This window comes from Saccopteryx bilineata, chromosome 8 (assembly GCF_036850765.1).
Source record: "Saccopteryx bilineata isolate mSacBil1 chromosome 8, mSacBil1_pri_phased_curated, whole genome shotgun sequence".
Lineage (NCBI taxonomy): Eukaryota > Metazoa > Chordata > Mammalia > Chiroptera > Emballonuridae > Saccopteryx > Saccopteryx bilineata.
Window position 1 is genome coordinate 173,079 of NC_089497.1, and position 13,235 is coordinate 186,313.

The following is a 13,235-nucleotide window of genomic DNA, read 5'->3' on the forward strand; positions in this document are numbered from 1 at the left end:
GACTGGGGTGGGGAGGTTCCAGCTGGGCCAGTGACCCCTTTCTCAAGCCATCAACCTTGTGTCACAACCTTGGGTCACAACCCAAGTTAGTGACCTTTGGGCTCAAGCCAGCGACCATGAGGTCATGTCTACTAGCCCACAATCAAGCCAGTGATCTCAGGGTTTTTTATTTATTTATTTATTTATTTACTTATTTATTTTTTACAGAGACAGAGAGTGAGTCAGAGAGAGGGATAGACAGGGACAAACAGGAACAGAGAGAGATGAGAAGCATCAATCATTAGTTTTTCATTGCGCATTGCAACACCTTAGTTGTTCATTAATTGCTCTCTCATATGTGCCTTGACCGCAAGCCTTCAGCAGACCGAGTAACCCCTCGTTAGACCCAGCGACCTTGGGTTCAAGCTGGTAGGCTTTTGCTCAAACCAGATGAGCCCGTGCTCAAGCTGGCGACCTCGGGGTCTCGAACCTGGGTCCTCTGCATCCCAGTCCGATGCTCTATCCACTGCACCACCGCCTGGTCAGGCAGATCTCAGGGTTTTTAACCTGGGTCCTTAGTGTCCCAGGTCAATGCTCTATCCACTGTGCCACCACTTGGTCAGGCTTTGAACTTTTAATAAATAAAAGTTTTACAACCAGGAGCTAAGTTAGTAGATTGTACCATACTTTATTGATAAAATCATTCAGTCCTGAGAATAAGTTACTTTAGTTAAATTGCTATATCTTATTTTAGGACAAGGTAATGTAGATGTACTCCCAAAATTTACCTTCTATAAAGTATCTGATTACTTGCTTATCTGGAGAAAAACAAACTTCCCTCTAACCTCAAAGTTCTTTTCTGGTCTAATAATGAAATAAATATCACATTAGCAATGTGAAACCAGTAGGCACGGCCACCATCACAGCCGCCTGGCCCATGTAGGTTCGCATTAGATTTGGACAGATGGTAATGAAACAATGGAGCCAAGAACTGGTGGGCCATTAGCTTTAATGCACCCGGCGGGCAAGTAAAAACACACACTGGGCTCCAAAACTCACTCATTCAGTGCTCACAAAGCCACTGACTTATTCAAGTTTCCTAGAATCAAAGGTTTCTACTCACCAGACTTATTCACCTCTGTTCCCCATCTCCTACTCTCTGCACAAACTCTGTACAAACTGGTTTTTCCTTCAACACTCCGCCATCTTGGCTGCTTCTTCTGGCCTCCTCCACGTGGCCTTTCTCCGCTCTCCTCTCTGCTCTCTCCTCTAATGCTAATCTCAGGAACCGAGAGAGCAAGCTCCCAGTCTGCCCCACTTTATAGTGTAGAAATCAAAACCTTTAATCCAATATACAAACAAGGAAGTCTCTGATACAGAGTCACTTATCTGAGGCATGATGGGATTGTACCACCCCACATCAAAAAGGGTGGGAAAAGCTTAGTCCCCAAACCAAGCCCCAGGTTACAAGGATCCTGCCTGCCCACAGCCCGCCCCCACCACACATTAATATCACCTGGGTGACGGGCTTCCACGTGGGCAGCACCATCTTTAACAAAGTGAGCATAATATATTTTATCTGCCCAACAAGCAACAAAAAACAATCAAATTTAAGACATCCATATGTATGAGAACCTCACGTACAGGAACAAGTCTGAAGCACCACACACAGGAGGTCCAGAGACAGACAGCAGAGGGCAGGTATGACAGTAAGTCATGGAGCTTTGCTAAGATGGGAGGCTGTATGCATAGTGCCCTCCTGAGCAGGTACTCTAAGATCAACACCCTTGATTGCCCCCTTGTTGGGGCTGCTCCCAGGTGGTTGGTGAGAGGCATGCATAGGCCACAGCAGCAGAAACATAATCAGAGTAGGAGATGAGAAGCCTTTAACTTCCGAGTGCTGGGAGGAGAGAGCGAAGGAGTCCTTGCTCTTGGTGGGCTCGCTGACTGGAATCTTAACTCCTCACGTACCAGCTTGGTGACCTGGGAAAAGCTGATCAACCTTTTAAAATACTGATGATTTTCCTACCTTGTAAAGTAAGTGAGGCTGAGCAGGGTGGTCCTTCCGTGTCCCAGGAGCTACTGTCATCTCGGCACTGAGCTTCGGGACTGATGGCAGGTACCCGCTTACTTCTTTGGCCACAATAAGAAAAACTTGAGCCTGACCAGGCAGTGGTGCAGTGGATAGAGTCGGCTTGGGATGCAGAGGACCCAGGTTCAAAACCCCAAGGTCATCGGCTTGAGTGCGGGCTCATCCAACTTGGGCACAGGTTCACCAGCTTGAGTGCAGGGTCACTGGCTTGAGCGTGGGATCATAGACAGAACCCCAAGGTCGCTGGCTTGAGCAAGGGGTCACTCACTCTGCTGCAGCCCCCCCACCCCCAGTCAAGGCACATATGAGAAAGCAATCACTGAACAACTAAGGAGCCGCAACAAAGAATTGATGGTTCTCATTTCTCTCCCTTCCTATCTGTTTGTCCCTGTCTGTCCCTCTCTGTCTGTTTCTGTCTCTCTTGCTGAAAAAAGAAAAAGTACCAAATAACAAACAAAAAACTCGAGCCAAGAGTTTGGGCTGCCAATCTCACAAGAACTCACAGACAGAATCTTTTGGCCTTGCACATATGCCACCCTGCGCACAATCTTGAGGACTTTCACAGCCGGAATTCCGCCCTCCCTTGTGAGATCCTTGCCCACCAGATCCAGAATCACAGCCTGATTCGTGTGGCACGCTGTTCTCTCCAGGTCAAAGAACCCAGATCCTTGCCCCTCCTGGGCTGTCTAGACACCTGCCAGACATATAGGGCAGGTGTCCAGTTCTTGAGTGGGGCATCTGCCTCTGCACTGGCTCTACTCTCCTGCCCTGGGATCAGGGTGAGCAAGGAGAGCTGGGTTTGAGGACGAACCACACCAGAAGCACTTACTCCTAGCCCTGCATGCCTCATCATTTCTGAAAGGTGAAAAGAAATGTTCTTATGTGTATTAACTTTACCTTGGTCCCCAAGTTCACTTTGAGAAAAACTGTCGTGTGTGTGTGTCTGTGTGTAACATCTAGCTTAAGCTGTTACGGGCATGGATGTTCTCAGATGCAACACAGGACATAAACTAAATCTGCATGAGAACACGTAGGAGGAGCGGGGCAGTGAACTGAGAAGCTGGTGAGGTAATGGATGACCAGGTGTTGTGAGGCCTGAATGGGCAACAGAAACTTCCCGCACCCCATACTAACCACAAACCCACAACACCAGCATCTGACGAGTAACTTGAAGTTGTCCACTTGTGATCTCCCCGTATGAAGTCACCACCCCACCTCCACCATAATCTCTAATAAAAAAGTTTCTTAAAAATGTGTAAGCTGCCTGACCTGTGGTGGCACAGTGGCTAAAGCGTCAACCTGGAACCCTGAGGTTGCTGGTTTGAAACCCTGGACTTGCACAGTGATGGCACATATGGGAGTTGATGCTTCCTGCTCCTCCTTCCTCCCTTCTCTCTCTCTCTCTCTTCTCTATAAAATGAATACATTTTTAAAAAACGTGGCCCTGGCCTGACCAGGCGGTGGCGCAGTGGATGAAGCGTCTGATTGGGATGCAGAAGACCCGGGTTCGAGATCCCGAGGTCGCCAGCTTGAATGTGGGCTCATCTGGTTTGAGGAAAAGCCCATCAGCTTGAACCCAAGGTCGCTGGCTCCAGCAAGGGGTTGCTCAGTCTGCTGAAGGCCTGCAGTCAAGGCACATATGAGAGAACAATCAATGAACAACTAAGGTGTTGCAACGCGCAATAAAAAACTAATGATTGATGCTTCTCATCTCTCTTCGTTCCTGTCTGTCTCTTCCTGTCTATCCCTCTCTCTGGCTCACTCTCTGTTTCTGTAGAAAATAAATAAGTAAATAAAAATTTTAAAAAAATGTTTAAAAAAAATGTGGCCCTGGCCGGTTGGCTCAGTGGTAGAGTGTTGGCCTGGCATGCAGGAATCCTGGGTTCGATTCCCGGCCAGGGCCCACAGGAGAAGCGCCCATCTGCTTCTCCATCCCTCCCCCTTTCCTTCTTCTCTGTCTCTGTCTTCCCCTCCCGCAGCCAAGGCTCCATTGGAGCAAAGTTGGCTCGGGCGCTAAGGATGGCTCCATGGCCTCTGCCCCAGGCACTAGAATGGCTCTGGATGCAACAGAGCAATGCCCCAGATGGGCAGAGCATGGTCCCCGGTGGGCATGCCGGGTGGATCCTGGTCAGGCGCATGCGGGAGTCTGTCTGACTGCCTCCCTGTTTCCAACTTCAGAAAAGTACAAAGGAAAAAAAAATGTGTAAGCGTTGTATTTTTTCATTCTTTTTTTTATTATTTTTATTTTTTTTATTTTTACAGAGACAGGGAGAGAGTCAGAGAGAGGGATAGATAGGAACAGACAGACAGGAACAGAGAGATGAGAAGCATCGATCATTAGTTTTTCGTTGCGACATCTCAGTTGTTCATTGACTGCCCTCTCATATGTGCCTTGACCATGGGGCTACAGCAGACCGAGTTACCCCTTGCTCGAGCCAGCAACCTTGGGTCCAAGCTGGTGAGCTTTTACTCAAACCAGATGAGCCTGCGCTCAAGCTGGTGACCTCGGGGTCTTGAACCTGGGTCCTCCGCATCCCAGTCCGATGCTCCATCCACTGCCTCACCGCCTGGTCAGGCGATTTTTTCACCCTTTATGAAAACTAATGGCCCTGGCTGTTTGGATCAGTGGATAGAGCAGTGGCTGGCAAACTCATTAGTCAACAGAGCCGAATATCAACAATACGACAATTGAAATTTCTTTTGAGAGCCAAATTTTTTAAACTTAAAACTATATAGGTAGGTACATTCCTTATTGAGGTAGCACTCACACGTGGTATTTTGTGGAAGAGCCACACTCAAGGGGCCAAAAGCCGCGTGTGGCTCATGAGCCACGGTTTGCCAACCACTGGGATAGAGTGTCAGCCAGCACAAATGTCCTGGGTTCGATCCCAGGTCAGTGCACACATGTGAAGCAACCATTCTTCTCTCCCCCTCCCTCTCTCCTTTCTCTTTCTCCTCTCTCAGCCAGTAGCTCCACTGGTTCGAGCCTTGGCCCTGGGTACTGAGGATAGCTTGGTTGATTCAACCATCAGCCCAAGATGGGGGTTTCTGGATAGATCTTAGTCAAGCTGCATGAGGGAGTCTCTGTCTCCCCTTCTCTCACTTTATTTATTTACTTTTGTGACAGAGACAGAGAGACAGAGGGACAGCTAGGGACAGAGAGGGAGAGAGATGAGAAGCATCAATTCGTCGCAGCACTTTAGCTGTTCATTGATGCTCTCCCATACGTGCCTTGACCAGGGGGCTCCAGCCAGTGACCCTGGGCTCAAGTCAGCAACCTTGAGCTTCAAGCCAGTGACCATGGCTTGATTGCACCACTGCCTGGTTCGGCAAGTTGTTAATATTTTTAAGAGAACCAGGTCTTGGATTTATCAATCTGCTTTTACTGCTTTTCTATTTAACTTCAGTTTTTATTTTCTTTGATATTTAAAAATTTATGGTTTCTTCATTTTTTCTAGCTTTTTTTTTTTTACTGCAGAGACAGAGTCAGAGAGAGGGATAGATAGGGACAGACAGACAGGAATGGAGAGAGATGAGAAGCATCCATCATCAGTTTTTCGTTGTGGCACTTTAGTTGTTCATTGATTGCTTTCTCATATGTGCCTTGACTGTGGGGCTACAGCAGACCAAGTAACCCTTTGATCAAGCCAGGACCTTGGGTCCAAGCTGGTGAGCTTTGCTCAAACCAGATGAGCCCACGCTCAAGCTGGCGACCTCAGGGTCTCGAACCTGGGTCCTCCACATCTCAGTCCAACACTCTATTCACTGTGCCACTGCTTGGTCAGGCTTTTCTAGCTTCTTGAGTTTTTATTCACTTTTGTTCTTTGATGTTTAATAAAAGAGGCTATGACTATTCCTCTGTAATCATCCTTGGCCATATTCTGTAAAATGTTATATGCACTGTATATTCTGGTTGTTACTGCATTCAATTTCTTATAAATTACAAAAATAAGACCTAGGTATATGTTTATTAAAAATATTCACAGTATTGAGATCATTAGCCGTCTTCCCTGACCACTTTATCCCACCTTCTCAATGTACTCACGTAGGTACACTCACACCCACCCACACATGTACCTAAATATATCATATTCATTTATGGATTATAAAATTTTGTTAATGCCATTTAATAAGGGGTTCTGAAGATTTTAGAATAGTACGGCAGTATAGAATTTTACAGTATGAAAGTAAACAGATGGAAAAAAGGTATTTCATAGAAAAAAAAAGCTGAGGTATCAATACTTACAAATATTGATCGACTTATGACCTATGCAACTTACGACCATTCGACTTTATGACCACAGTCCCTAGCCACGACTGCTCCGCGTCTGGCAGCGCAAGCGTTGCCCAAGTGGGCGTACGACAGTGCGGACCAGCTTCCGGCAGCACTACCATCTCTGCGTGCACCATTTCAACTGTTATCCCAGACTCGGCACAGCAATTTGTGTTTTGTGTCTTGGATATTTTTCATCAAACCTCTCCCAATATGTCTAACAAGAGGAAATTGTCTTTGCAAATATCTATTAAACCAGTTGGACTGGTAATGCAGTTTTTTACTTAAATCTGATTAATGTAAAAATAAGAAACAAAATGGTGTAGAGACTATATTAATATAAATGGCATAAAATGAACAAAGAAAATTATGATATATAACAATAATGAAAGAAAATTATGATAAAATGACTTAAAGATTTTTATAACATCATTTCACAGTACTGTACATATAGCCTACTCAACTTACAACCAAATCGTGTTACTACCGGTCTGTTGGAACCAATCGTGGTCGTAAGTTGAGCAATAGCTGTAACTACTAATGAAATCAAATCAGTCATCAAAAAAATCTCAGGGAAAAAAACTCCTACAAGCCCTGGCCGGCTAGCTTAGTGGTTGAGCGTTGGCCTGGCATGTAGAAGTCCCGGGTTCGATTCCCGGCCACGGCACACAGAAGCACCCATCTGCTTCTCCACCCCTCCCCCTCTCCTTCCTCTCCGTCTCTCTCTTCCCCTCCTGCAGCCAAGGCTCCATTGGAGCAAAGTTGGCCCGGGGGCTGAGGATGGCTCCATGGCCTTGGCCTCAGGCATTAGAATAGCTCCCGTTGCAGTGGAGCAATGCCCCAGCTGGGCAGAGCATCGCCCCCTGGTGGGCATACTGGGTGGATCCCAGCCGGGCGCATGCGGGAGTCTGTCTGCCTCCCCTCTTCTAACTTCAGAAAAATACAAATCAAACAAACTCCTCCTAGATGGCTTCACAGATGAATTTTAGCAAACACTCAAATAACATCTAACTTTCTCAAACTATTTCCAAAAAAAAGTTGAAGAGGGAAAGTTCCCAAATTAATTTTATGAGGACAGCATTATCATAATTCCAAACACAGAGACATTGCAAAAAAATTATAGACCAATATCCCTGATGAATATAGATGCAAACATCTCCAACAAAATATTATCAAGCTAAATTCAGCAAAACATTAAAAAGGTCATACATCATGATCAAGTGGGATTCATTCCTGGCACTCATGAAGCTGAGAATTCCGTGATACATTCCACACGGAGGCGACAGCCCCTCCAGGTTGCTTGATACGGGAAGTCCGGTGCTTCGTGGTCACAGGCACTGACAACGCCAGACTCACAGGACAAGTGTCTGTAGAGTTAAAGGTAAAGGGTCTCCTCCTCCTTCACCGAAACAATCTGGTTCAGAGCTTCTCGTGCCAGATTTGGCCCCATTGTAGCTGCTCCTTCTTTTGACGCACGATTCTTGAACCAAATCTTTGTTATTTTGTTACTAACTCTAATTCATCAAGTTGTGTAGCTGACTGAGCTCAGTTATGCCATGGTAACCCCATGTGGGAACATGGTTTTTGCAAATGTGTCTTTCAGTATTCTAAGTTGTTCCAGACTGAAGGTTACGTGGCACCGGTGAGCAGATATGGGCTTTTCTTCCATAATACTTTTTAGATGTATTAATAGAATGATCCAGTTTCTGAGCTCAATTTCATCTGTGTCTATAACTTTAAATTGCACCAGTCACACTTTTACTTTCCAGAAATTCTCATGTTTATTTTCATGACTGACATAGTTTTAATACTTTTACTAAACACACATAAGAGCATATGTGTATACTGTTAAAAATAACCGACCCACAATTTACCTTAACAAGTCAAGCGTGGTCAATATTTTGTGTGCCCTAACCCTTTCTCTTTTTTACCCTTATCCCCAGAAGTTATCACTAGCCTGAACTTTATCTTTCACTTGCATTTCTCTTAATGTTTACTGCATATGTATATATTTGTAAAGTCTTAGAATTGCATCTTTGGACATTATAAAATAGAATGATATATGTAATATTCTATCATTTTACTTTTTTTCCCTCATTTTACTTTTTGCTCAGTAATGATGAGACTCAACCATGTTTGTGTGTCTAAGTGTAGAAAAATGCAACTTATTGATGGGCATTTGTATTGTTTATGTTACTTAAACAATATAATTGCAAATATATTAACAAGGCTTTTAAAAAATATGCAAGACATATATCTAGAATTATAATTGCTTAGTGATACTTTCATTTGCCAGGATTAATACTTTATCTTCCAAAATGGTTACAGCAATATATACCCAACCATGCACAATTTCCAATTATTCTATTTTATGAACATGTTATGGTTAATCTGATGTGTAATAGTACCACACGGAAGTTTTAATTTACCTGTATAGTTGAATAAATTACTAGTATAGTTCATAAATTTGATAATTAAAAAAAAGATTTTTTAACTTTTAGAGTGGAGAGAGAAGGGAGGAAATGTAAGCATCAATTTGTAGTAGTTTCTTTTCTTTTTTTAAACAGAGAGACAGGGACAAACAGAAAGAGATGAGAAGCATCAACTCACAGTTGCATCCCTTTGGTTGTTCATTGCTTGCTTCTCATCCGTGCCTTGCCCAGGGGGCTCCAGCTGAGCCAGTCGCCTTGGGCTTCAAGCCAGCAACCCTAGGGTCACATCTATGATCCCACACTCAAGCCAGTGACCTCATGCTCAAGCCGGTGACTTTGGGGTTTTGAACCTGAGTCCTCAGAGTCCCAAGCCAACACTCTATCCACTGCATCACCACCTCATTAGGCTTCATATCTTTCTGATACTAGCCATTCTAACAAGTGTGAAGTGGTTTTCATTTTCATTTCCTCAATGACTAATACGTTCAGCACCTTTTATCTGTTGGCCATCTACCTGTAGGTCTTTGGAAAAATGTTTATTCAGATCCTATGTCTATTTTTTTTTTCATTTTTTCTGAAGCTGGAAACAGGGAGAGACAGTCAGACAGACTCCCGCATGCGCCCGACCCGGATCCACCCGGCACGCCCACCATGGGGCGACGTTCTGCCCACCAGGGGGCGATGCTCTGCCCATCCTGGGCGTCGCCATGTTGAGACCAGAGCCACTCTAGTGCCTGGGGCAGAGGCCACAGAGCCATCCCCAGTGCCCAGGCCATCTTTGCTCCAATGGAGCCTTGGCTGCGGGAGGGGAAGAGAGAGACAGAGAAGAAGGCGCGGCGGAGGGGTGGAGAAGCAAATGGGCGCTTCTCCTGTGTGCCCTGGCAGGGAATAGAACCCGGGTCCTCCGCACGCTAGGCCGACGCTCTACCGCTGAGCCAACCGGCCAGGGCCTAGGTCTATTTTTAATTGAATATTTTTTGTTTTCTGTTGCTATTGAGTTACAGGAGTCCTTTATATATTTTAGAGATTAACCCCTTATCAGATACATAATTTACAATTATTTTCTCACTTAGTAGATTGCCTTTTTTTTCCCCCTGAAGTGAGAAATGGGGAGGCAGAGACAGGCTCCCACATACGCCCAACTGGGATCCACCCAGCATGCCCATTGGGGGCGATGCTCTGCCCATCTCGACCGTTGCTCTGTTGTAACCAGAGCCATTTCAGCGCCCGGGCCAACTTTGCTCCAATGGAGCCTTGGCTGCGGGAGGGGAAGAGAGAGACAAGGGTGGTGGTGGTGGGGGGGGAAGGATGGAGAAGCAGATGGGCGCTTCTCCTCTGTGCCCTGGCCGGGAATCAAACCCAGGACTTCCACACACCAAGCTATTGCTCTACCACTGAGCCAACTGGCCAGGGCCATAGATTGCCTTTTTATTTTGTCGACAATTTCATTTCCTATACAGCTTTTAAGTTTAATGTAGTCCCACTTAGTTTTGCTTTTGCTGCCTTTCTTTGCTTTTGGTGTCAAATCAAAAATACTTTTTGTTTAGACCAATTTTCAGGATCTTACCACCCATTTTTCTAGTTTTGTGGCTTCAGGTCTTAGGTTCAAGAGTTTAAGCTATTTTGAGTTTTTCCGTGTAGGGTTACATAACAGTCCAATGTCATTCTTACATGTGGCGGTCCAGTTTTTCCAACACCGTTTATTGACGGGGCTGTGCTGTCCCCATTGTGTATTCTTGGCTCCTTTGTTGCAAACTGACCATCTAGGCAGAGGTTCATTTCTGGGCTCTCCATTCTGTTCCATTGATCTAGGTGCCTCTTTCTATGGCAATACCATCCTGTTTGATTACTATGCTTTTGCAATCAAGTTTCAAATCAGGAAGCATAATGCCTCCTGCTTTGTTCTTCTCAGGATTGCTCTGGCTACTCAGGTTCTTCTGTAGTTTCATAAAAATTAGTTCTGTTCTATTGCTGTGAAAAATGCCATTGAAATTTTGGAATTGTAGTGAACCTGTAGATTGCTTTGGGTGTTTCTTTTTTTTAACAGTGAACACTGTATAGGAAAATTAATGGTACCTTCTTCCAGAAACGATTTAATTTTCTTCTACCAGATTAAGAATAATTTCCTTAAATATGGATTTTTCTAAATTCTGTACCAAAAGTGTAGGGTATTACCATGGACCTTCCTTCATGGCACACTGGAAACCAGTTTTTGTGCCCCCAGGGGGCCCTCTGGCAGGGTCCCGTGATGACATGGCAGCTGGTGTACTCCAGAACCAACCCCCTGCCCTGCAGCCATGTCTCCGAGCTGCATACGATTAGGCAGTTGGTCCTGGGGGGGCCTGTGAGTGGTGTTTCTTCAGAAAAACACCAGGGGAGCCTATCTGGTTAGCCGGAAGCCTCCAGTCTGTGGTGAAAGTATTTAGAATTTAAGTCCTACCAAAGATGCTATTTATAACCACAGTATTCAGACCCTGAATTCCAGAGCTCACCAAGAAGGAGCTGTATTGTGAGATGGTCAAGGTGAGTGAGAGGCTCACAGAGGGGAAGTCACGTGCTTACACTCCAGACAGGGCAATGGTGGCTGACCGTGCCCTCTCTGACCGTCTTGCCTGGAGGTCAGATCACCAGTGTGTGGTGGGAGCCAGCCACAATCAGGAGCAGACAAGGGAGCAGGTGCTGGGAGGGGGTTGTCCCCGCGCTAGCTCTGAACCCTCCACACACTGGGGAGTCAGCGGTCCTCGGTGAATGCTCAGATGTTCACAGCTGCAGGCTCCACCCCTTGAGAGAGCCTCTGCTGCTCCTTCTAAAAGCTTCTCACCCCAAGGGGCAGCCCTGGCTGAAACTTCCACCACAGGGTGACTCTGGACAAGGGTCCAGTCAAAGGGGACAAAGGGCCCTTCCCAGGGCTGGTGCTCCGTTCAGTTCACTTAAATGTCCCGTTTGCGTTGTCAGGAGCCACCATGACCTCAGCTATTTCTGACACGACCTGGAGACCGGAGGCTCAGTCAGCCCCAGCATCTTCCCACCCGTCCACCCACGTGACTCTCGTTTCCAGGAGCCAAGGCTCACGTACGCACAGAATTTCCTCTCAGACATGGTGGAGTCTCGGTTCAGAGAAAGGAGGAAAAAAGACCCAGAAGAACCCGCCAGGCCTGGCCCACTACTCGTGGGTTCCGAGTGAGTTCACAGCTGCATGGGACGGCCCTTCAGCGCACGCTGCTGTCCTTGGCACCACCAGATGGTGAACTAGGTAACCCCGTATTTGAGTTAACAGAGCCAGAACCTGTGTCCAGAGTGGAAAGGGTGGGTTCTCTGGCCATAGGTTTGCTGGAGAACCCTTTCCCAGAAATCAGAAGGATTTCCTTCCTCCCGACTCCTGAGGGCAGCCAGTGACTGCCCCACAGATAGGGGCCATGCTGACACCGAAATCCCTCTCCCTTCGGAAAAGGCCCCGGGCTCCAGGCTGTGGAACGGTCTCCTGCTACCTGGTGGTGTGTGTGTCCCGGGCTGAGTCGCTGCTGTGGTCCAGCCCAGGAATGCCAGGGTGCCCTGGTGGCTCCACAGCAGGCCTGCCCTGCACAAACCCTGAGGATCTCAAGCCCTCAGCCCGTGTGTGCTGCTGAACACAGGTGAAAACCAGAGCCCCGAACTGGTACCTCCAGCTAATTTTTAAACTCAACTGGACAAACAGAACCTGCTGCCCACAGGGGCCTTCACAGGACCTGGAGTACAGCACCTCTACGCTGGGGTGGGGGTGCACTTCCCAAGTGGCCCCTGGCAGGAACTGCACGCACCTCCGTTCCCAGAGCCATGAGAGGCATGTACTCTACACTTTGCGCAAAATGCTTCCTTGCTGATGTTAAAACTTGGAAAGTTACTTCAAAAGCCACGATACCGGCCCTGGCCGGTTGGCTCAGCGGTAGAGCGTCGGCCTGGCGTGCGGGGGACCCAGGTTCAATTCCCGGCCAGGGCACATGGGAGAAGCGCCCATTTGCTTCTCCACCCCCCCTCCTTCCTCTCTGTCTCTCTCTTTCCCTCCAGCAGCCAAGGCTCCATTGGAGCAAAGATGGCCCGGGCGCTGGGGATGGCTCCTTGGCCTCTGCCCCAGGCGCTAGAGTGGCTCTGGTCGCGGCAGAGCGACGCCCTGGAGGGGCAGAGCATCGCCCCCTGGTGGGCGTGCCAGGTGGATCCCGGTTGGGCGCATGCGGGAGTCTGTCTGACTGTCTCTCCCCGTTTACAGCTTCAGAAAAATACAAAAAAAAAAAAAAAAGCCACGATACCTACACGCTTTGACCTTTTCAGATCAGCTACCACAGCCCTGGCAGAGCGTCAGGCCACGCCCCCACCAGCTCCACTCTCGGGCCTCCCTGTTCTCTGGCCTCTCACCACAGTGGACCGCGTCCCATGCTCGAGGAGAAGCCTGGCCGTCTCCTCCCACCTCAGCTACAGGGGGCTT